The sequence below is a fragment of the Tursiops truncatus genome, chromosome 3 (genome assembly GCF_011762595.2).
Source record: "Tursiops truncatus isolate mTurTru1 chromosome 3, mTurTru1.mat.Y, whole genome shotgun sequence".
NCBI lineage: Eukaryota > Metazoa > Chordata > Mammalia > Artiodactyla > Delphinidae > Tursiops > Tursiops truncatus.
Genome location: NC_047036.1, coordinates 35,706,299 through 35,730,438, shown reverse-complemented (window position 1 = coordinate 35,730,438; position 24,140 = coordinate 35,706,299). Strand labels below are relative to the sequence as shown.

At 41.5% G+C, this 24,140-nt stretch overlaps 1 protein-coding gene and 1 non-coding gene across 2 annotated transcripts in view; both read right to left on the bottom strand.

Annotated features, from left to right (window-relative positions):
* Positions 1–24,140, bottom strand: part of NIM1K (NIM1 serine/threonine protein kinase) — a 72,926-nt gene that overhangs the window by 43,907 nt on the left and 4,879 nt on the right. The window contains exon 2 of the mRNA XM_019930079.3: positions 4,464–4,585. The gene's annotated coding sequence lies outside the window, so the exon portion shown is untranslated. The remainder of the gene's footprint in view (positions 1–4,463; positions 4,586–24,140) is intronic.
* TRNAW-CCA (transfer RNA tryptophan (anticodon CCA)) lies at positions 757–829 on the bottom strand. The gene has a single exon. It is a non-coding gene; the product is annotated as a tRNA-Trp (tRNA).

Genomic DNA, 24,140 nt, shown 5'->3' with positions numbered 1-24,140 from the left:
TGAGCTCTTACATAATATAATACAAACGATGGGGTGGGCACTATTCTAGGTGCTTTATGTGTATTAACCATTTAATCCTTACATGAATTCTCGGTTTTACAGAAAGGAAGGTCAGGCGACTCCACCCATCCAGGATTCAAGCACAGGCAGGGAGGCTCCAGTCTCGGGGCTCATCTTCACCACCACAGCGGGCTATATAGTTATTTCCAGAATGTTTTTACAATACGGTAATTTTTTATGTCTAGGACTTAATATTTGGCATAAGGAAAGCTGAACACTTTGTTCTATGCAAGCTTTCAATAAATGTTGTGGGTGAATGAATGAGTATACAAATGTAGAAGATCACAGGTTTTCTCTCAGTTGCCTCCGCCAATCACTAATAATTTTCTTCTTCCCCTTCTCACTGCCCACCCTCCACCCTACCAGCTTGGTTAATGATAAATTTATTCTGTCTTCCCTCTGCTCAGTCTTAACCAATAGGCTTGCACTTCTCATCCTTCAGTAATTGGACATCCTGCTTAGGACCCACAAAGGGAGCAGGTGGTCCAGGCAGTCCAGTGGGGATGTGGGACACAAGGTGAGACCCCAGGAGAAGCACCAGTTTAGAGCCAGAGGCACTGAGAAGAGACAGAGATGGTATTCATTTGGGGAACACAGGGACTTCTTCTTTATTTTAAAAAAAATATTTTATTTATTTGGCTGCGCCAGGTCTTAGGTGCGGCAGGCGGGATCTTAGTTGCGGCAAACGGGATCTAGTTCCCTGACCAGGGATCGAACGTGGGCCCCCTGCATTTGGAGCACAGAGTCTTAACCACTGGACCACCAGGGAAGTCCCAACACAGGAACTTCTAAGACTGAAACTCTCTTGCCTCATCCTCCAAGATCTGCATCAGCCATAGGATGCATCATTCATTCATTCAACATTTATTGAGCATCTGCTATATGCCAACACTGTGTTAAGCCTCAGACACATATGGCACTGAATAAGAAAGACACTCTCACTTCTTCTCATTATGATTATTACCTCTCCCCCAATACACACAAGTCACGCAACCTTATTCTCTTAATCTTAATCTCTTCATTACTCATCTCTACATCTTATTGGGACTGTCTCTCTCTGGGACTTCATTGATTGTCTGTATGGAGATCATTATTCATTCATTTATATATTAAATGAGCATCTACTATGTGACAAACACTGTTCTAGGTGCAGGGGATATGATAATGAAGCAAAGTAGAGAGGATTTCTTCACTCAAGGGGTTTGTAATAATCCTCAAGTCTATCTACACTTGCTATCCTTTCTTCTCTCAACTTCTTTAAAAGACATTAAATCATATAAATGAATAATTACAACAATATGCTGTTTTATTTTTAATATATAAAGATACAATCGTTATAACAATAATAGTACAACAAAGAGGAGGAGGGAATGGAGCTATAAAGGAGTAAAGTTTCTTGATTTCACTAAAATTGAGTTAGTATAAATTTAAACTAGGTTCTGGGAGTTCCCTGGTGGTCTAGTGTTAAGATTTGTGTCGAGAATCTATAAATAAAATAACTCAATCAAAAATAAAAAGATAACACAAAAAATAACTGAAATAAAAAGACAAATAACCCAATTAAAAATGGGCAAAGGGGATTTCCCTGGTGGTGCAGTGGTTAGGAATCCACCTGCCAATGCAGGGGACACGGGTTCGAGCCCTGGTCCGGAAAGATCCCACATCCACGGAGCAACTAAGCCCGTGCGCCACAACTACTGAGCCTGCGCTCTAGAGCCTGTGAGCCACAACTACTGAAGCCCGTGCGCCTAGAGCCCGTGCTCCACAAGAGAAGCCAGCGAGATGAGAAGTCCGCACACTGAAACGAAGAGTAGCCCCTGCTTGCCGCAACTAGAGAAAGCCTAGGTGAAGCAACGAAGTCACAACGCAGCCAAAAGTAAATAAATAAATTTATTAAAAAATAAATAAATAAATAAAAAATAAAAATGGGCAAAGGATCTAAATAGACATTTCTCCAAAGAAGATATACAGATGGCCACGAAAAACATATAAAGATGCTCAACGTCATGAGCCATCAGGGAATGCAAAACCACAATGAGATACCACTTCACATCCACTAGGATGGCTAGAATAAAAAAGACAGGTAATAGCAAGTGTTAGAGAGGATGTGGAGAAACTGGAAACTTCATACACTGCTGGTGGGAATGTGAAATGGTGCAGCGCCTTGAAAAACAATCTGTCAGTTTTTAAAACAGTTGAATATAGTTATCTCATAAACTAGCAATTCCTCTCCTAGGTATATACCTTAGAGAAATGAAAACATGTCCACACAAAAACTTATATACAAATGTTCATAGCAGCATAATTCATAATAGCTAAAAAGTAGAAACAACCCAAATATCCACCAACTGATGAATGGATAAATAAAATAGCTCCACTCCCTCCTCCTCTTTGTTGTACTATTATTGTTACAACTATTGTACCTTTATATGTTAAAAATAAAACAACATATTGTTATAATTATTCATTTATATGATTTTTATTTTATTTATTTATTTTATTTATTTTTATTCATCAATAAAAAGAAATGAAGTACTGACATATGTACAGCAAGGACAAAGCTTGAAAACATTCTGCTAGGTGAAAGAAGCAGTCATAAAGGACCGTATATTGTATGATCCCATTTACATGAAGTGTTCAGAATAGGCAAATCTATAGCAACAGAAAGTAGATTAGTGGTTGGCTAGGGCTTAGAGGGAGGAGTTGGGGACACTGGCTAAGCAGAGCAACATTTCTTTTTAGGGTAATGAAAATATTCTAAAACTGATTGTGGTGATGTAAATATGCACAGCTCTGTGAATATACTGAAAGTCACTGAACTGTATACTTTAAATGAGTCAATTGTATGGTATTTGAATTGCATCTTAATAAAGCTGTTAAAATACATTTGAAACAATTAAGGGAATTAAAATGTTACACTAGAAAATACTCACTTAATGCAAACTACCCAGCCAGCTGCCTTCAAATCTTTTTCCTACTACCTTGACCATATTTTTGGATTAAATCCAACCTTCTGATTCCAGACCATTCATGTTCCCTTTCTGCCATTCACATTTCTGCGCACATCTTCCATCCCAGCTCACTTTCTGTTTTTTGGCTGCGCCGCATGGCATGTGGGACCTTAGTTCCCGGACCTGGGATTGAACCTGCACCCCCTGCAGTGGAAGAGTGCAGAGTCTTAACTACTGGACCACCAGGGAAGTCCCTCCAGCTTGCATTCTTAACAGCTATCTCCCCTTTCAGACTTTTATTTAGATTTTGCCTGCTGTTCTTTGCCTACACTGTTCAAAATGGCTAGAACAAAGAATTACAGAATGTTAGAAACGGAGGACACTTCAGTGGTCCTTCCCTCCCAGCCCTTCACTTTAGGGCTTAGGAGACAAGGGCCAGAGAGATTACATGACTTGTCCCTAGTTCCCAAAATACTTCGTCTTTGGCCCACCTCTTCCCAAAAGCCTTGATTCATTAAGCCTTGATCCCTTATCTTTCTACCCAACCTCTGACACCATTCTTTATTGTACTACTGAACTGTACCAAATGCATTGATCTCAAGATGTCATTCACATTCAAACACAAATTTTGCATCCCAGAGGGAAAAAAGCAGCGCTTTTATCTCCATGGCTACTATATCTGCCGTCTCAGTTGCTGTAGCTTTTTCTTCTTCTGTTGTCATGAACAATTTAAAATTCATAGGAGTATGGACACCAAGGGGGGAAAGCGGGGGGTGGGGGGGTGGGGGATGAACTGGGAGATTGGGATTGACATGTATACACTAATATGTATAAAATAGATAACTAATAAGAACCTGCTGTATAAAAAAAATAAAATAAACTTTCAATAAAATAAAAGAAAATTCATAGGAGGCTGGCCTCAAACCAGCCAGGAGCAAACACAGGGAAAACCCCCCACCCGGTTTCCATAAAGGACGTTCCCTCAACTTACTTCACAGAAAACCATTCCTGAGGTCTTCAGTAAAGAGCAATCTAGCCCACAGAAAATACAGCATCTCCACATTTTTAAATGCTCTCGGGAAAGAAAATGGTAATAAAGGGTATTTACATGTCTTTATAGGTCGATACCAGTAGGTATACCAGGATCAAAGATTAGTTGTTTTTTTAAATCAACTAAATATTCATCTTGAAGAGAAATAGAACATCCTCTAGGGAGGCAGGAAATTCATAAATCATGTAGGTATAAGCAGTCATTCTGGATTTTACATGAAGAGAAAATACATTAAATACATTAATGTATTTTATGTATACATATGTATGTATGTATAATGTATAAATACATTATAAATACATTAATAACTGGCCTTCTGTGTGAAGGGAGTAACATAGTAAATAATAATGTAAATCCATTAAAGAACATGAGCCGTGAAGTCAAAGATCACGCAGGCCTACCTGGCTTGGAAAAGCAAAATGCACTGCTCTCTAAAAGGAGAGGAAGGGCCCTTCTGTCTGGCTGCGCCTTTGCTGCTCCAGGAACTGCTGAGCACAGGCATCTGCACAGAGGACCTTGGCGACTGAAGAAGAGAAAGGCAAATGTAATTAGAGACGCTTTCTTCCCCAGAGCGGGAACAATCTGGGGCTGGTTGAAGAAGAAGTGATTACACAGTGTTGGCGAGGCAGTTTAAGGGGCACCCACCAGGGAGCCAGGAGGCTTCTGGAGCCAGTTCTGAGAATTACATACTGTTCCATGGTGCTTGCTAATTGACCCGGTATTTCAGGCTGAAAATATTTCCCCAAGGAGGTGAGTGACAGTAGATAACAAGGATCTCATCTCATGGGGCAGCCCACAGAGCATGAGCTTTAGAGACCAGGTATTATTATTATTTGAATGTATAAAACTGCAAAAAGATCACAGACTGAACACGGAAAGATTCTGAATTATGCATCAAGAAGATTTCTGCTGTGATTCTCAGCCCACACTCCCCCTCTCCTCCCTGCCCTGTATTACTTTAGTTTGAATTTTATGAATTATTGTAAAGATAAGGGGTATGTACGGGTATGTACGGATCTATGAAATGGGCACATCTCTGAGAGCTTCATGATAACAGTCACTTCATTTAAGTGGCCATCTACGCACACATAGGGAAAGATATCTACAAAGTGCAGGAAAAGTTCTGGATGCGCAGTACCCGACTGTTGCCAAGGAGGAGGGAAATGAAATAGGGGACGAGGTGGAGAATTCAAGAAGCTCTTTCACATTTCACCCTGTATACTTCAGCGTGTGCTTCTGTTGTTGTCGCTATTTGGACTATTTATGATTATGACAGCGATTTTCTTGGCTTAAGGACTAAAAGTATACGTTTACCTCCACCGATTTCTGGGGAACACGGCCTCTCTCTGGTGACTGTGTATGTAAAAGTAACTCACCTCTGATACAGTAAACTGGCCTACCCACGTGGCATGGTCTAGGCCAGCATTCCAAAGCTGAGATTTTCCAGAGTTGTGAGTTCAGAAGTAGGGTGACTTGGAAAGAAATGAAACCTGGCACTTTGTGTCAAGTGGTTGAAATGGTGACATAATTACCAACTGACTGTAGAATACACCCCCAGGCAGAAGGGGGTGCTCCAATCTTGGTGATGAAAACGATACATGGCACTATGGGGCCAGTATCTGACACCAGGCCTGGAGGAACACGAAGAGGGAGTTAAAGCCCTCATGGAGAATATTAGCTGGTGTGCACCCTGCACTTGTTTTTGTTTCTCTCAGAGTTAGGGCTTTGGGAATCCCGAAGAAAACAGTATAATGAACTCTAGTCCCAGGATCATGGGGGGAATTCTCTTCCCAACTGAGTTATGGATATTTCAGAATATTCAGAAACAACCCCAGAGATATATTTAGCTGCTGCCTGGGGCCTTTTGTTCCCAGACAGATTTGGGGGCTGGCAGTGGCTGATGACATGATGCATGTCATCGGGATAAAGCTGTGTCTCCACGGGCTGCATCTTCTCCTTCTGTCACTGAGCCACAGTTCCAGAGCGAGTAAGGGGACCAGGTTACCTTTGCACAGAGGAGCCACCTACAAGGGGAGGATGAGAGATGGGTGAAAGGAACGGGGGCCCCTGCTGAGCCCTCCTATCCGAGCCAAGGTTGTGTCAGGAGTCTCATGACAGAGCTGTGCGGAAACGGTGGTTATGTCAGAGGCTGAATCTGGTCCTGAGGATTTTAAAGTCTGTGAGGGATTTATTGGGGGCCCTCGGATGAGGGCATTTTAAAATACCCGTTGGAGCCTGGACTAAGTGCAAAGGCTGGAGGCACTCTGCAGAGGGAACAGATGCTGGAAGGGTGCCTGCCTGGGAGGGGCCACAGCCAAATGTCAGCCATGATGAGCAGTAGAAATCCAAAGGCAGGGCACGACCCTGCCACCCAAGTCAGAAGTCTCGGCGCCGTCCCTGGCTTCTCTCTTCCCCTCATCCATCACTCAGTCCTGTTGATTCTCCCACTTCAAACCACCCCAGTCTTTTTACCCATCATCCTGACCACCGCCTGTACTGGGCAGGCTGGATCCCACAAGACACAGCGATGCACATGCTTTAGGGCACCAGCAGACCAGGGCACCAAAGAGAAGAGGCAATAGAAGTCTTAAAATATTTTGATATTTGACATAATTTTTTCAATGCATCTAAACAATCATCATAAGAAACATCAGAACTTGGGTTCTCTTATTCTTATCTTATGGTTAGCTTTGCCTAAATTTTGAATTGCATGTGGGGGGTGAAGGGGATGGTCTTTAAAGGTCTCAATCCCAACCGGTACCTAGTTGGCTGAAACAGCCTTCTAGTGGGCTTTTCTACTTCCTGTCTTGCCCTGTCAACTTTATTCTCCAGGAAACCGCCTGCAGGATCTTTCTAAAATGTAGATATTACTTTCCCACTTAAAATCCTTCATTAAAATGACTGCAGGAGGCCGCTCTCACCTTCTGAGATGGCCCGCACTCTGTCTGTGGAGTGTGTTTCTCTCTAAATAAATCCACTTCTTACCTATCACTTTGTGTCTCGCTGAATTCTTTCTCTGATGAGACATCAAGAACCTGAGCTTCATTAAGTCCTGAGACCAGAAATGTGAGCAGCTTGAGGGCACGTGGGCAGCACGTGGGCAGCACCCCGTGCCTGGACAGCCCGTACGGGGGCCCAGAACGGCGGCCTGAGCGTGCAGGTGTGCGGCCCGGCGCTGTCCCAGTAGTGGAAGTTCTCGCTCAACCCGCAGCAGCAGCTGGGGAGCCGCCCGAGTCCTCCCGCGCCGTCGGGCCCCACAAGGAGCACGTTATTGATTCCGTTTCTCAAACTTTCCGAGAAACTATATATCTCAGTACTCCATCACGGTCTGAAGGTCGGAGGACCTCAGCTCCGGGCGGTCGGCCCCGGAGCGGCGAGGGCAGGGAGCTTCTCCCTCCCTTCCTTCCCACCCCCCACCCGCCGCCCCTGCCAGTCCAGCGCCACCGCGGATGGATGGTGGGAGCCCCACACCTGCGGGCGGCAGGACCGGGATGGAAGGGGCAGCTGCCGCAGCACAGCAAGGGGAGCTCTCCAACCTCCACTTGGATCCACTGACATCACGTACGGTTTCCACGCCGGTCACGGTCAAGGTCCCGGTCTTGGCATTTTCCCTGCCCCGCCCTCCCGACTGTCTTCCTAGCGCAGACCCCCTTCCACGTGGCGTACCTGCTCTCTCTGGATACGAACTTTTCTATGGTGGAACACTGAACACAGAGAGTTATAAGAAAGGATGTACGGTCACAGTTACTACGGTTTCTGTAGGTCATCCTCGTCTTGTAAATTCTCCACAAAGCAGATCACAGCTGTGAGGAGGAGGGGCTGAGCCCTTCGGGGCCAGAGGGAGGAAGTGGCCTCCTAGTGGCTCCTCCCCAGAGCCTTATATGGGGGTAGGTGCTGCTGTGACCGCCACACTGGGTGGCTAGCGCTGCCCTGAGGCCCAGACCCCGGCATCTCGGCTTGGCTTCAGCTGGGAGTCACATCATGCTTTGTGTGGAATCCACTTTTTTTTTTTTTTTTTCCGGTACGCGGGCCTCTCACTGTTGTGGCCTCTCCCGTTGTGGAGCACAGCCTCCGGACGCACAGGCTCAGCGGTCATGGCTCACGGGCCCGGCCGCTCCGCGGCATGTGGGATCTTCCCAGACCGGAACACGAACCCGTGTCCCCTGTATCGGCAGGCGGACTCTCAACCACTGCGCCACCAGGGAAGCCCGGCCCCATAGTATTTTAAGCAGGAGAGTCACTCTGACTTTCTTCTCGCCTTGCCCTTCTTCCCTGAAACATGTTATACAACCCTCAGGTGAGATGGGCTCTCCCTATACCTGGAGGAAAGGAGCAGCCTTATCTCTGAAGACAAAGGGTCATAAAGAAGAATCCTAACAAAGAGGCTTTGCTAAGTTTCTACCAGTTGACTACACTCAACTCGTACTCCTTAGCCTATCATATTCCTCCATGACTGTCAAGTCTTCATCAAACCCAGTGTAAAACACTCAGGCCTGTTTCTTTGGGTCTTCATTTCTTTATGAAGGCTCCCATGTCACATAAGATGTATATTAAATAAATTTGTATCCTCTTCTTGTCAGTTTAATTTCCAGACCCAGCCAAACTTTTCATCCCTTATAACCCTGTATTTGAGACATATCAAAACACCTGAGGTCTCATAAACATCCCAGGCTGCTTCATGCTTCTCTGCCTTTGTACATGACATGCCCTCTACATGGACTGTTTCCATGACCCATTCACCATCAAACCTCCGAAACTCCATCCGTCCGTGAAGTCTTCCTTGACTCTCTTACACCCACGGGGCTCTCAAGAGTATTTCATGCATCCCTCTGGGTACATCTGCCTCTCTGTGGTGTCACTGTTTGTGTGCACATCTCTGTCTACCTGTTTAGACAATGAAGGAACTGAGAGCAGAGATGTTCTATTCCTTTTCTATCTCTGAACAGTGCCTGGCACATCATAGGTACTCAATGCATGTTTACGGAGTAGAAGAATTAATCAATGAATTAAAACAGGTTTATTTTGTTGGTAAGCAGAAAAATCATTTTAAACTCGTTTTACAAGAGGTTAATTTCATTCCTTTTCTTAATTTCAGTCACCTAATGGTTGAAATTCTACGTATTCAAATTAAGACTACATTCCATTCTCTTTCCTTTCCTTCTTTTCCCTTCCCTTCCTTTCCCTTCCCTTCTGTTCTCCTTCTGATACTCCTCGCAAGAATTTGGCTCCTCCTCTGGTTTTCCCCCATGAACTCCAACATTTTCCTTCAACATCTTCAAATCCTGTCTGGTGTTTGAGTTACGTGGGTACGTATTTGTCCTCCTGAGCGGAACGTGGGTTTCTATGGGGCAGGTCCTCAATCTTATTAATTTCAGGATTCTGGGCACCCAGTACTCAGGAGGAGTATATAAATGCTGGCTGAAATGACTTGAATCGGACAGATACTTTAAAAGGTAGTGTGGATCTTGGAAGATACAGGTATTTCTCTAACAGACATCCTTCTCTGGCTGAAAAAAACAAAAAACCCACCACAAACAACTGTTGTATGATGAAGAAGAAAAGGCAAAAATCTAAAAAAAGACAACCAAACAAAAACCAAAACTCTTCAAGTGCTGTCTCCTAAAACAAGGGCAGGTTTGTTACAAGTGCCCCTCACCCGAGCACCTCTGGCTGGAAAATTTCTGAAACCTTGTGAGTTTGAGGATATGCCCTACTGCTTTTGAACGGCACTCTAAGGTTCCCAGTGAAGCACACCTCCAATGTGGGTAGACATTCCTAAGTAGGTTATTTGAGTTGGAGGCATCCAATGTTTACAGACCAACGCTTGCTCCAGCCCACAGACAATAAAAACAACCCAATTACGGTCTCCCTTTGGAAGGCTACTGAGGTTAAAATGATCACAGTACAAGTAAAGAAGGCTCCGTTTCCCTCTGTTTTTATTTTAAGGGTGTGACACGTTAGTAGCCTCCAGCAGATTTTGCTGTGTTTTAAAGCAGGAGAAATAATCCCTGCTCTATTTTCAAGACCTTCTCTGCACTCCTCAGTTCCTCCAAAATGGTTCTGCAAATAGACACACCCATGCACTTGCCTTTGCCCTTCTCCCTACTCCTTGCCTTCTTTGTGTTTACACTTCCCCATGGGAGCCAAAACCAACACTAATTAGTGGTGAATTAAATCCTACCACTAGGACACTAGAGGATCAGTGTTTACCCAGGATTCCAAGGCATCCCTCGTCCCTTGTCCCAAGCTCAAAGACTCACAGTTAAATAGGCACCCCTGAAAGGAATTCTGAGATCTGAATCTATTATGCAGTTTATTCCTAAAATTTTACCATCCCTATCGTAAAATATTCTTTCATGCCCAGGTAGCCTGACATACCCAACTTGCCCTGACTGGAGCACACTTACTCCTTGTCTCACTCAGGCTTCAAGACCCTGCTGAAGTATCACCTTCTTGGTGTTAGACCAGACAGAGTTTGCTGTTCCACCCTAATCACTCCCACTGAAATTCATTTCTTGATATTCTCAGATCTTATCCTGATGTTCTGTCTTGCTATCTCATATCCGATAACCTATCAGCTCATATTCTAATTATGTTTGGCCTTTCTAGACTGACCTCAGCTGCTTGTTTACCTTGTATCCTTAATAGGCCCCAGCATCTAGTCCTAGGATATGGTAGGTGCCAGAAAAATATTTGTTTTAAAATAAAGAATTAAAACAATATACGAAAGGTGAAGTAACATAAATCTATAAACCACAAACGAATAGCACCTTTGGAAGGACGACTGCAAGCAGTCATGCTTTTAGCTGGTGTTAGCATAGTCTTACTAGCATTTTATTCAATATGACAGAGAAGGTATACTAAAAGCTACTTTCATAAGCAATTACTATATACCAGACACTGTGCTTTTATATTATTGATTAGTCATTATGACAAACCCCGTAAGACAGATATTAAAATTCTCATTGCACTGATGAAATAACTAAAGTGTATAGAGGCTGAGGAATTTGTCCAAACTCAGGGAGCAAGTGAGTGTCAGGGCAGCATGGACGCCAGGCCCTCCTGACTCCACTGGCTGCCTCCATGTGGTCCACACTACAGCAGAACATAATGCTCAAAGGAACAAGCCGTTGCCCTGAGGTCCAAGCTTGGGCGTGAGTTACAGATAGCAGCAAGGGCAGACAGGAGAATCAGAAAGGAAGAGTCTTTAAAGTGCTTTGTTTCCTAATGAACCACTGGGCCTGATGAATATCAGTGACAGTAAATATACAAATGGAAGTATCTTTTATTCACAACTACGTAATAGACTTGCCTTCCCCATTGCAAGTACCCGACCTGACTTGATGAAACTCTAGATAACCCTATGCTATTGGATGACAACCTACACAGAGAAAGATCAAAATGGTTCACTATGATTATTATTATTGCTAAACAAGTTCAAATGTCTCAATGGAAGTTATAAATAAATAAGAATACACAGCAAAAAAAAAAAAAAGAATACACAGCAATACTTGCTGTATATGTATACACCAGAGAAGAAACAAGCTAGATCACAGCTCAGGCCATCTTGGAATAGAATACCTGTTGAAATTTAGCAGACTGCACAAAAAAGTGAAATTATAAGCCAATTTCGCTCCCTAACATAAATATAAAAAATGTAAAATATATAGTAGTAAATGAAATCTGGCAGTATATTTATAAAAGCATGACCAGCTAAAACTTCTCCCAAGAAGGTAAGCACGGCTTAACAATAGAAGATGTGTATATTTAATTTGACACGTGAATCAATTAAAGGAGAAAAATAAAAACAGCTCAGCAGGTGCAGAAAAAGCATTTGATAAAACTGTACACTCGAGCTATTTGCAAGGATTTGGTTCAAGATGGTGGAGTAGAAGGACATGCACTCACTCCCTCTTGCAAGAGCACCAAAATCACAACTAACTGCCAAAAATCATTGACAGGCAGACACTGGAACTCACAAAAAAAGATACCCCACATCCAAAGACAAAGGAGAAGCCGCAATGAGATGTTAAGAGGGCTATGTACCAGATGAAGGAACAAGATAAAACCACAGAAAAACAACTAAATGAAGTGGAGATAGGCAACCTTCAAGAAAAAGAATTTAGAATAATGATGGTGAGGATGATCCAGGACCTCGGAAAAAGAATGGAGGCAAAGATCGAGAAGATGCAAGAAATGTTTCACAAAGACCTAGAAAAATGAAAGAACAGAGATGAACAGTACAATAACTGAAATGAAAAATACACTGGAAGGAATCAATAGCAGAATAACTGAGGCAGAAGAACGAATAAGTGACCTGGAAGACAAAATGGTGGAATTCACTGCTGCGGAACAGAATAAAGAAGAAAGAACGAAAAGAAATGAAGACAGCTTATGAGAACTCTGGGACAACATTAAATGCACCAACATTCGCATTATAGGCATCCCAGAAGGAGAAGACAGAGAGAAAGGACCCAAAAAAATATTTGAAGACATTATAGTCAAAAACTTCCCTAACATGGAAAAGGAAATAGCCACCCAAGTCCAGGAAGCACAGAGAGTCCCAGGCAGGATGAACCCAAGGAGGAACACACTGAGACACATAGTAATCAAACTGACAAAAATTAAAGACAAAGAAAAATCATTAAAAGCAGCAAGGGAAAAAAGACAAATAACGTACATAGGAACTCCCATAAGGTTAACAGCTGATTTCTCAGCAAAAACTCCACAAGCCAGAAGTGAGTGGCATGACATATTTAAAGTGATGAAAGGGAAGAACTTACAACCAAGATTACTCTCCCTGGCAAGGATCTCATTCAGATTTGACAGAGAAATCAAAAGCTTTACAGACAAGCAAAAGCTAAGAGAATTCAGGGCCACCAAACCAGCTCTACAACAAATGCTAAAGGAACTTCTCTAAGTGGGAAACACAAGAGAAGAAAAGGACCTACAAAAACAAACCCAAAACAATTAAGAAAATGGTAATAGGAGCATAATATTGATAATTACCTTAAATGTGAATGGATTTAATGCTACAACCAAAAGATATAGGCTTGCGGAATGGAAACAAAAACAAAGCCCATATATATGCTGTCTACAAGAGACCCACTTCAGACCTAGGGACACATACAAACTGAAAGTGAGGGGATGGAAAAAGATATTCCATGCAAATGGAAATCAAAAGAAAGCTGGAGTAGCAATACTCATAACAGATAAAATAGACTTTAAAATAAAGACTATTACAAGAGACAAGGAAGGACACTACATAATGATCAAGGGATCAATCCAAGAAGAAGATAGAACAATTATAAATATATATGCAGCCAACATAGGAGCACCTCAATACATAAGGCAAATGCTAACAGCTATAAAAGAGGAAATTTCAGTAACACAATAATAGTGGGGGAGATTAACACCTCACTTACACCAGTGGACAGATCATCCAGACAGAAAATTAATAAGGAAACACAAGCTTTAAATGACACAATAGACCAGGTAGATTTAATTGATATTTATAGGACATTCCTTCCAAAAACAGCAGATTACACTTTCTTCTCAAGTGCACAAGGAACATTATCCAGGATAGATCAGATCTCAGGTCATAAATCAAGCTTCAGTAAATTTAAGAAAATTGAAATCATATCAAGCATCTTTTCTGACCACAACGCTATGAGATTAGATATAAATTACAGGGAAAACAATGTGAAGAACAAAAACACATGGAGGCTAAACAATACATTACTAAATAACCAAGAGATCACTGAAGAAATAAAAAAATACCTAGAGACAAATGACACGATGTGAAAACACGATCCAAAACCTATGGGATGCAGCAAAAGCAGTTCTAAGAGGGAAGTTTACAGCAATACAATCTTACCTCAAGAAACAAGAAACATCTCAAATAAACAATCTAACCATACACCTAAAGGAGCTAGAGAAAGAAGAACAAACAAAACCCAAAGTTAACAGGTGGAAAGAAATCATAAAGATCAGAGCAGAAATAAATGAAATAGAAACAAAGAAAACAATAGCAAAGATCAATAAAACTAAAAGGTGGTTCTTGAGAAGATAAACAAAATTGATAAACCTTTAGCCAGACTCATCAAGAAAGAGGGAGAGGATTCAAATCAATAAAATGAGAAATGAAAAAGGAGGAGTTACAACAGATGCTGCAGAAATACAAAGCATCATAAGTGACTACTACAAGCAATTCTATGCCAATAAAATGGACAACCTGGAAGAAATGGACAAATTCTTAGAAGGGTATAACCTTCCAAGACTGAACCAGGAAGAAATAGAAAATATGAACAGACCAATCACAAGTAATAAAATTGAAACTGTGATTAAAAATCTTCCAACAAACAAAAGTCCAGGACCAGGCGGCTTCACAGGTGAATTCTATCAAACATTTGGAGAAGAGCTAACACCCATCCTTCTCAAATTCTTCCAAAAAATTGCAGAGGAAGGAACACTCCCAACCTCATTCTATGAGGCCACCATCACCCTGATAGCAAAACCAGACAGAGATACTACAAAAAAAGAAAATTACAGACCAATATCACTGAAGAATACAGATGCAAAAATCCTCAACAAATACTAGCAAACAGAATTCAGCAACACATTAAAAGGATCATGCACCATGATCAAGTGGGATTTACCCCAGGGATGCAAGGATTCTTTAATATACGCAAATCAATCAATGTGATACACCATATTAACAAATTGAAGAATAAAAACCATATGATCATCTCAATAGATGCAGAGAAAGCTTTTGACAAAATTCAACACCCATTTATGATAAAAACTCTCCAGAGAGTGGGCATAGAGGGAAATTACCACAATATAATAAAGGCCATATACGACAAACCCACAGCAAACATCATTCTCAATGGTGAAAAACTGAAACCATTTCCTCTAAGATCAGGAAAAGACAAGGATGTCCACTCTCGCCACTCTTATTCAACATAGTTTTGGAAGACCTAGCCACAGCAATCAGAGAAGAAAAAGAAATAAAAGGAATACACATTGGAAAAGAAGAAGTAAAACTGTCACTGTTTGCAGATGACATGATACTATACATAGAAAATCCTAAAGATGCCACCAGAAAACTACTAGAGCTAATCAATGAATTTGGTAAAGTTGCAGGATACAAAATTAATGCACAGAAATCTCTTGCATTCCTATACACTAACGATGAAAGATCAGAAAGATAAATTAAGGAAACAATCCCATTCACCACTGCAACGAAAAGAATAAAATACCTAGGAATAAACCTACCTAAGGAGGTAAAAGACCTGTACTCAGAAAACTATAAGACACTGATGAAAGAAATCAAAGATGACACAAACAGATGGAGAGATATAACATGTTCGTGGATTGGAAGAATCAATATTGTGAAAATGACTCTACTATCCAAAGCAATCTATAGATTCAATGCAATCCCTATCAAATTACCAATGGCATTTTTTACAGAACTAGAACAAAAAATCTTAAAATCTGTATGGAGACACAAAAGACCCCGAATAGCCAAAGCAATCTTGAGGGAAATAAACAGAGCTGGAGGAATCAGACTCCCTGATTTCAGACCATATTACAAAGCTACAGTAATCAAGACAATATGGTACTTGCACAAAAACAGAAATATAGATCAGTGGAACAGGATAGAAAGTCCAGAGATAAACCCATGCACCTATGGTCAACTAATCTATTACAAAGGAGGCAAGGATATACAATGGAGAAAAGACAGTCTCTTCAATAAGTGGTGCTGGGAAAACCAGACAGCTACATGTAATAGAATGAAATTAGAACATTCTCTAACACCATATACAAAATTAATTCAAAGTGGAATTAAGACCTAAATGTAAGACTGGACACTCTAAAACTCTTAGAGGAAAATATAGGGAGAACACTCTTTGACATAAATCACAGCAAGATCTTTTTTGACGCACCTCCTAAAGTAATGGAAATAAAAATAAACAAATGGGACCTAGTGAAACTAAAAGCTTTTGCACAACAAAGGAAACTGTAAACAAGATGAAAAGACAACCCTCAGAATGGGAGAAAATATTTGTAAACGAATCAACGGACAAAGGATTAATCTCCAAAATATATAAACAGCTCATGCAGCTCAATATTAAAAAAACAAACAACCCAATCAAAAATGGGCAGAAGACCTAAATAGACATTTCTCCAAAGAAGACATACAGATGGACAAGAGGCACATGAAAAGCTGCTCAACATCACTAATTATTAGAGAAATGCAAATCAAAACTACAGTGAGGTATCACCTCACGCCAGTTAGAATGGGCATCATCAGAAAATCTACAAACAACAAATGCTGGAGAGGCTGTGGAGAAATGGGAACCCACTTGCACTGTTGGTGGGAATGTAAATTGATACAGCCATTATGAGAACAGTATGGAGGTTCCTTAAAAAACTAAAAATAGAATTACCATATGACCCAGCAATCCCACTACTGGGCATATACCCAGCGAAAACTGTAATTCAAAAAGACACATGCAGACTTCCCTGGTGGTGCAGTGTTTAAAAATCCGCCTGCCAATGCAGGGGACACGGGTTGGAGCCGTGGTCTGGGAAGATCCCACATGCCACGGAGCAACTAAGCCCATGTGCCACAACTACTGAGCCTGTGCTCTAGAGCCTGTAAACCACAACTATTGAGCCCACGTGCCACAACTACTGAAACCCTCACGCCTAGAGCTTGTGCTCTGCAACAAGAGAAGCCACCACAATGAGAGGCCCACACACTGCAACGAAGAGTAGGCCCCTGCTCACTGCAACTAGAGAAAGCCTGTGCACAGCAACAAAGACCTAACACAGCCAAAAAAAAAAAAAAGACACATGCACCCCAATGTTCACTGCAGCACTGTTTACAATAGCCAGGTCATGGAAGCCACCTAAATGCCCATCGACAGAGAAATGGATAAAGAAGATGTACTACCTATATACAATGGAATATTACTCAGCCATAAAAAGGAACAAAATCGGGTCATTTGTAGAGACATGGATGGACCTACAGACTGTCATACAGAGTGAAGTAAGTCAGAAAGATCGTATATTAACACACATATGTGGAATCTAGATAAATGGTACAGATGAGTTTGCAAGGCAGAAATAGAGACACAGATGTAGAGAACAAACGTATGGACACTAAGGGAGATGTGGGAAGAAGGGTGGTGGTGGTGGGATAAACTGGGAGATTGGGATTGACATATATACATTTATATATACAAAATAGGTAACTAATAAGAACTGCTGTATAAAAAATCAATAATAAAATTAAATTTAAAAACCAAAATACTGTACACTCATTATTAATAAAAATGTTAGCAAACTAGGTATAGAGGGGAACTTACTCAACCAAGTTAAGTCTATCTGCCAAAACCTACAGCAGACATCTTTTTAAATGGTGAAATATTAGAAGCATTCTCTACAAAATCAGGAAGAAGACAAGGCTGCCTGCTAACACTGCTTCTATTCAATATTTATTGGAGCCTCTGGCCAATGAAAGAAGACAAGAACTAAATAGTGAAAAGAAACAAAACTGTTCTGATTTGCTGACAAAGAATTTTTTTTTTTTTTTTGTGGTACTCGGGCCTCTCACTGTTGTGGCCACTCCCGTTGCGGAGCACAGGCTCCGGACGCGCAGGCTCAGCAGCCGTGGCTCATGGACCCAGCCGCTCCGCGGCATGTGGGATCTTTCCGGATCGGGGCACAAACCCGCGTCCCCTGCATCGACAGGCAGACTCTCAACCACTGCGCCACCAGGGAAGCCCGACAAAGAATTTTAAACATTGAAAATCTTAGAGACTTTACTCACAAACGATTAAAACTAATGAATAAGTTTAACAATGTTGCTGAAGACAAAATCAGTGCAAATTCAATAACATTTGTATTCACCAATAATAATCTGGCAATAATAAGAAAATATAACAATAATAAAACATATTCCATTCATATGAGTAGCAATAAAATTCATGAGATACCTAAGGATAAATGCAACAAAGGAGATGAGAGAGACATAAATCATGAAAATTATGAAAGCTTATTGGAGAACAAAAAAGAATACATGGAAAAAACATACCATGTTTAATAAAAGAATACTCAATATCATAAAGATGTAAACTCTTCCCTAAATGAATATACAAACTTAGTGAATTTCAATGGAAATCTCAATTGTTTTTTGTTTTTGTGTATGAGTATGCTTAAAACGGCATATTTCGTCGTGTATTCCATAACACATGGAAGAGGCTTGTTCCAGTTTCATGCTTTAGATTGGTACACCTGCTCTCAACTCCAAATTTCAGAACGGCAAACATCTTCATGCCTTCTGAAAGAGGTATGAGCAAAACTGTTAACATGAGTCATTTAGAACAGCCACAGAAGTGTAGGGTTTTAAGCAACTTTCCAAGAAGGCAATGAGTTGTCCTGGGCAAAAAACGGGGGAGGTACCTTTTTCAACACTTCCGTCAGTTAGCTCAATCAGGAAGTGCTCAGCAGATGATTCTATCTTCTGACAAGTGAAAAGTTGAGAAAATGAAAATCTTACCTGAGGAAGATTTCATAAAAATAAATGCGTTTTTAAGAATGGGGAAGAGAGGTTAGCAGAGAAGGTAGAGGTGAGAACTTCCAAGGAAGAAAAATTCCAAAATAATTATAAACCACATTAAGGGTGGTCAGAGGTGGAAGCCTGGAATGGGTCAGCAATAGGAGCTCTCGGTACCTTTAAGACATTAGTCCAGCATCACCATTTCAATAGGCAACTGAAATGTCAAAATCTATAACATGGTTACTCCTTAAAATGTCAGTGTGACATTGTAATACTAATATATTCAGCTATTTGATAACATGATTTCCCAAGGGAAAATCTAAACAAAAACTAGTCGGGATGATTGAACATGCAAATTTTCTAGATTCTAAGTCTTTCGTTTCAAAAATAAAAGTGATAGGAAAATCATGTTGCAAAACCTAAGAGATGTCCTTTAGAAAGGAGGTCATAGTGAAACCGTGCAACTCAGATTGGGACTTGAACCCGTGGTCTTTTTTTTTCTATTTTGGGTGTGTTGGGTCTTCGTTGCTGCGCGCGGGCTTTCTCTAGTTGTGACGAGCAGGGTCTACTCTTCGTTGCGGTGTGCAGGCTTCTCACCACCGTGGCTTCTCTTGTTGCAGAGCACGGTCTCTAGGAGTGCGGGCTTCAGTAGTTGTGGCTCACGGGCTCTAGAGCGCAGGCTCAGTAGTTGTGGCACACGGCTTAGTTGCTCCATGGCATGCGGGATCTTCCCGAACCAGAGATCGAACCTGTGTCCCCTGTATTGGTAGGCGGATTCTTAACCACTGTGCCACCAGGGAAATCCCTGAACCTATGGTCTTTTAATTGAGATTACACATCTGGTCTCAGGATTTAATGAAGCTCAGGTTCTTGATGTTGCAGAAAGAATTCAGTGAGAGACAAAGTGATAGGTAAGAAGTGGATTTGTTTAGAGAGAAACATACTCCACAGATGGAGTGTGGGCCACCTCAGAAGGCGAGAGGTGCCGAAATATGGGGTGGTTATTTTTTATGGGCTAGGTAATTTCATAGGCTAATAAGTGGAAGGATTATTCCAACTATTTCAGGGAAGGGGCGGGGATTTCCAGGAATTGGGCCACCACCCACTTTTTGGCCTGTTATGGTTAGCCTCAGAACTGTCATGGCACTGGTGGGTGTGTCATTAAACGCTAATGTATTACAATGAGTGTATAATGAGGCTCAAGGTCCACTGGAAGTCGAAGCTTCCACCATCTTGGACCTAGTTGGTTCTAACCAGTTTTTGTCATGTCTTATGGCTATGTCATTCTTTTAAAGGTTGTGCCCTGTCCCCTTCCCTCCTGTTTCAGTAGGAAACATGGGAGTGGGAGGGGTGGAGCTGATGATCAACCAGCCACAGACTGTGTCAAAACGGTTAGACCTATGAAGTGCTGTTAGACCACCACATGTAATCTTGGCTTGTTATTTATCTTATGGTTGTGGTCTATCTCCCTTATTAATAGCTACTGTTTAATGAGAGCCTACAATAAATAGCGAGTGCTCAGTAAGTAGGGTGAACACAGAATTTGTCACTCAAACCAAGACACTTTTGAGAGTAGAAGGGGGTGCTATTAATAATCACACTGGGACAACAGATGTAATCCAGAGCCTTCTCTGATGAACTGGGACACATGGTCACCCTATCAATCAGTGATGTTGTGGCAGTCACCGTAGGCTGGCTCACTCAACATCTTTATTAACTCTCCCTTCCTTGCCTTCTTCTGCTGTAGGGGCTGGAAAGCCCAGTTTCTCTTCCTCCCTCAGAGCTAGGGCTGTGGGATACTCCTCGAATAACAAGATGAAATATCCAGGTCAGCAGACTATTTTTAAGTGCCTGCCTACTTTAAGCCAGTGGGTAGGAGGTCCTCCCCAAGAGCCACATAGGTACGATTAAATCATCAGCTAGTGGGGCAAGGTAGACACCTAAAACAGATAATTTAAATATAACGTTCAAAGCATTGGGCCAGACATATGTACAGGTAGGGTGGGCACCCAGAGAACACGTGGGGTATGGTCAATGTTCAGGGAAAACTTCCTGAATGAGATGAAACCTGAAAGAATTTGCCCCTGTGATTAAGCAAGTGCTAAGATAAGGAAATGTAGGTCAGGGAAACAGAAAGTGAAATGGGGGTTGTTTTTTTTTAATGGCCATTGAATGTGAGGCAATGTAAAGAGTAGGAAAATCTGTACCTCACTGTCTGCTACAAGAACTAGTGCTGTTGATTATGTCCAAAGGGTATTTGTCTAAACTAGAAGTTCAGAAAAGTTTAAAAGGTTTTTTAAAAAAACTTAATCATAATTAAATATGATGAGTGTATTTTATTAGCCAAGAATGGGAGTAATAGTCTGTATTTGCATCTTAGTCTCTGTTCTGATGGGCAACTTTCACCAATTAATCTAGCATTGAACAAAAAAGGTTTAAGTCACCAAATTTCAACTATCACTGAACATTCCATCAATGAGACAAACAGCTTTAAACCCAGAGTCTACTTACTTAGCACTGCTATATACTAACTTAGCACTGCTATATACTAACCTTTAAAGAAATGTTGCATCCTGTTTCCTATAGCTATTAACTATGTCACCTGTTTTATTGTTTTAAATCTTTTTTACTTTTCTCGGCAGACAGTAGTCACCTAACTACACAGACTAGTTCTCACATGGATGTGATGTGCTATACAGAGAGGGTGACTCTTAAGGAAGCCTGAGTTTAGGCAAGACAGAAGCATTCCTCCTCACCTTCTACATCACCTTCTATATATCTCCATCCAAAACCCACCACCCAGACCACAAGCCTCTGAAGAACTTCTCTGCTTCCCGAGAAGACAGTAATTCTCTAGCACGTGCAACATGACAGAACACAAACCCGCTAACATCAATTTGTCTCAGTGTTACATGGAGTGCTCTCAAGCGGCATGAATCTTCACTGGGGCTGCTCAAGGCTTAATTCCAGAACTCTGGAAACATTGCTAAGTCAACTGCTTCTGGCTACATAGGTCCTGTGTGAGTGAAGCAGACTGGTGACTGTCATGCACTGGGGAAGATCACGTCAGATCTCCCAGGAGATCAAAGCAGCCTCAGCTTTCAGGATGTGTCTATACACAGAAGCCTTTTCACTGGCTTCCCAGCCTCACTTAATTGCTGAGGTTCCAAGGAAAAAATCAAGATATCAGATCCACATTCCATGTGGTCTCTGCCGTGCGGGTGGGGAGACCCACACCTCCATGCTTAATGGTCCCACTGAGTCCCACCCCACCACTTCCATTCTGGTTGTCACCCAGCCCTCCCTCTCCTCCTCCATCATCTTTTCATGTGAGTATCCCTTCATTTTGTTCTGATCCACACTTTTCAGATGCCATCTCCAGATTCTTCAGATGCCAGAATGCTTTCAATGTCTAGCGAAAGATAAGACCTGTCTTAAAGGTAACTGAGTCTTCTCGAATTCATGACAGGAAGACCTCTTTACACCTGTTCCAAACCCAAAGGGTCCAGGAGGAAGAGCTGGCTTCCCAGTCAGTTAGTACTTATGAAGAACCTAATTTGCAAGGCTCTGTGTTAGGGCCAATACAGGAAGCAAATGCACCACACAGAAGAATATTGAACAGTCAAGCTTAGACTATAAAGACAAGTGGAAAAAGCAACATTAAAACTGTATGTACAATATGCCTTTTTTTTTTTTTTTTTTCAACTACCAAGAAACAACCCTTGGAATGTTAACCATGGCCATCTCTCTAGTTGGGATTATAGATGGTAGTAGAGACAGAATTAAAGATAATTATTTCTTTCATTTTAACATTTGTTTCTGTACTTCTGACAAGAATACTAGTGACATTGATATTTATTGTATGCCAGGCACCGTTCTAAGAGCTTTACATGAATCAACTCATTTAATTCTCGCAATTATCCTAGAAGGTAGGTACCATTATTATAGGCCCCCAAAATTGAGGTACAAAGAGGTAAAATAATGTGCCCGAGGTCACACTGTAGGTGAGTCACAGAGCCAGGATTCAAACTCAGCAAGCTATTCCAGAATTAGACTTAACCCCCACTTCTTTTTTTTTTTTTTTTTTTTTTTTTTGCGGTACGCGGGCCTCTCACCGTTGTGGCCTCCCCTGACACGGAGCACAGGCTCCGGAAGCGCAGGTCCAGCAGCCATGGCTCACAGGCCCAGCTGCTCCACGGCATGTGGGATCCTCCCAGGCCGGGGCACGAACCGGTGTCCCCTGCATCGGCAGGTGGACCCTCAACCACTGCGCCACCAGGGAAGCCCAACCCTTACTTCTTGCTGCCTCTGGAATATGTACTATTTTAGAATATATACTTTATGTATGAATATAATATGTCTTACAGTAAAGAACTATAATATTTCTTTATTTCTTTATACTAAAGAAAAGAAGATTAAGAAATGAAAAGAAAAAGAAATATAAGACAAGGTAGCCAAGCAGAGAGAGAAGACAAGGTGAAAGAATAATGGTTTAGAAAGGAGTCAGGAGAAATGACTCCACACTTAACATCTCAGGATTGGTTTCCTCCACTGTAAAATGTGAAGGTGAACAAGTCTATATTCTAGAGAGATATTTTACTCTGCAGGTTACCAATAGTTGACATGAAAGGTCATGAAACCTGCACCATCATTTTAGGCTTGGCCTTCACGTCATTGATTAGTCTGTAGCAAATTTGCTGTCTTTGTGCTTAGATTAACATCTTCCAACCAATATGTACCGTAACGCAGATGCCCAAAGAGTACCAAAACTATTAGTAGAGCTAAGGATATGGTACTATATGAATGAGAGTAGAGATCGGTTTTTAAAAGACCAAAAGTGGTGAGAAAAGAGGAACTGGTCTGGCAGCATGCATGATTCCAAAGGGCAGCACCCAATTTATTCAAAGCTAAAAATCCTGAGTTGATACAATTAACAATAATCAATACATGACAAGGAAAAGAAACCAATAAAATGGAATAATTTCCCAAGTATGCCTACATTAGTAATTCCCCATAATTGCAGGACATGAGTTTCCCGGCTCTACCAAGTATCTGAACATAATCCATAGAAAGTGAATCCATACTTACTGAAATTTCATAAAACAGTGAGAGAGTCCTACAAGGTTGCAAAGAGAAAAAACAGATTTCACGCCAAGAATCAAGCATCAGAATGGCAATGAACTTTCAGAAACACTGGAAGCTGGAAAACAATAAACCAATCTTTGGAAATTCGCAGGAATGAATAGCCAGTCTAGAATCCTAGACCTAGGCAAACCATCAATTAAGTGTGAGAGTGAAATAGACTTTTCCAGACATGCAAGGTCCCCCAAATTTACTTCCTGTACCCTTTCTTAAGAAGCTAGCAAAATGGATGCCCCATAAAATGAAAGCATAAACCAAGAAAGAAGAAAACAAGAGAACAGGGGGAACAGGCAATCAGCACAGAAGGAAGGTAAAGAGAAATCTTGGAATGCCAGTGGGTGTCAGGGCCATCAGAAAACTGGTTCAG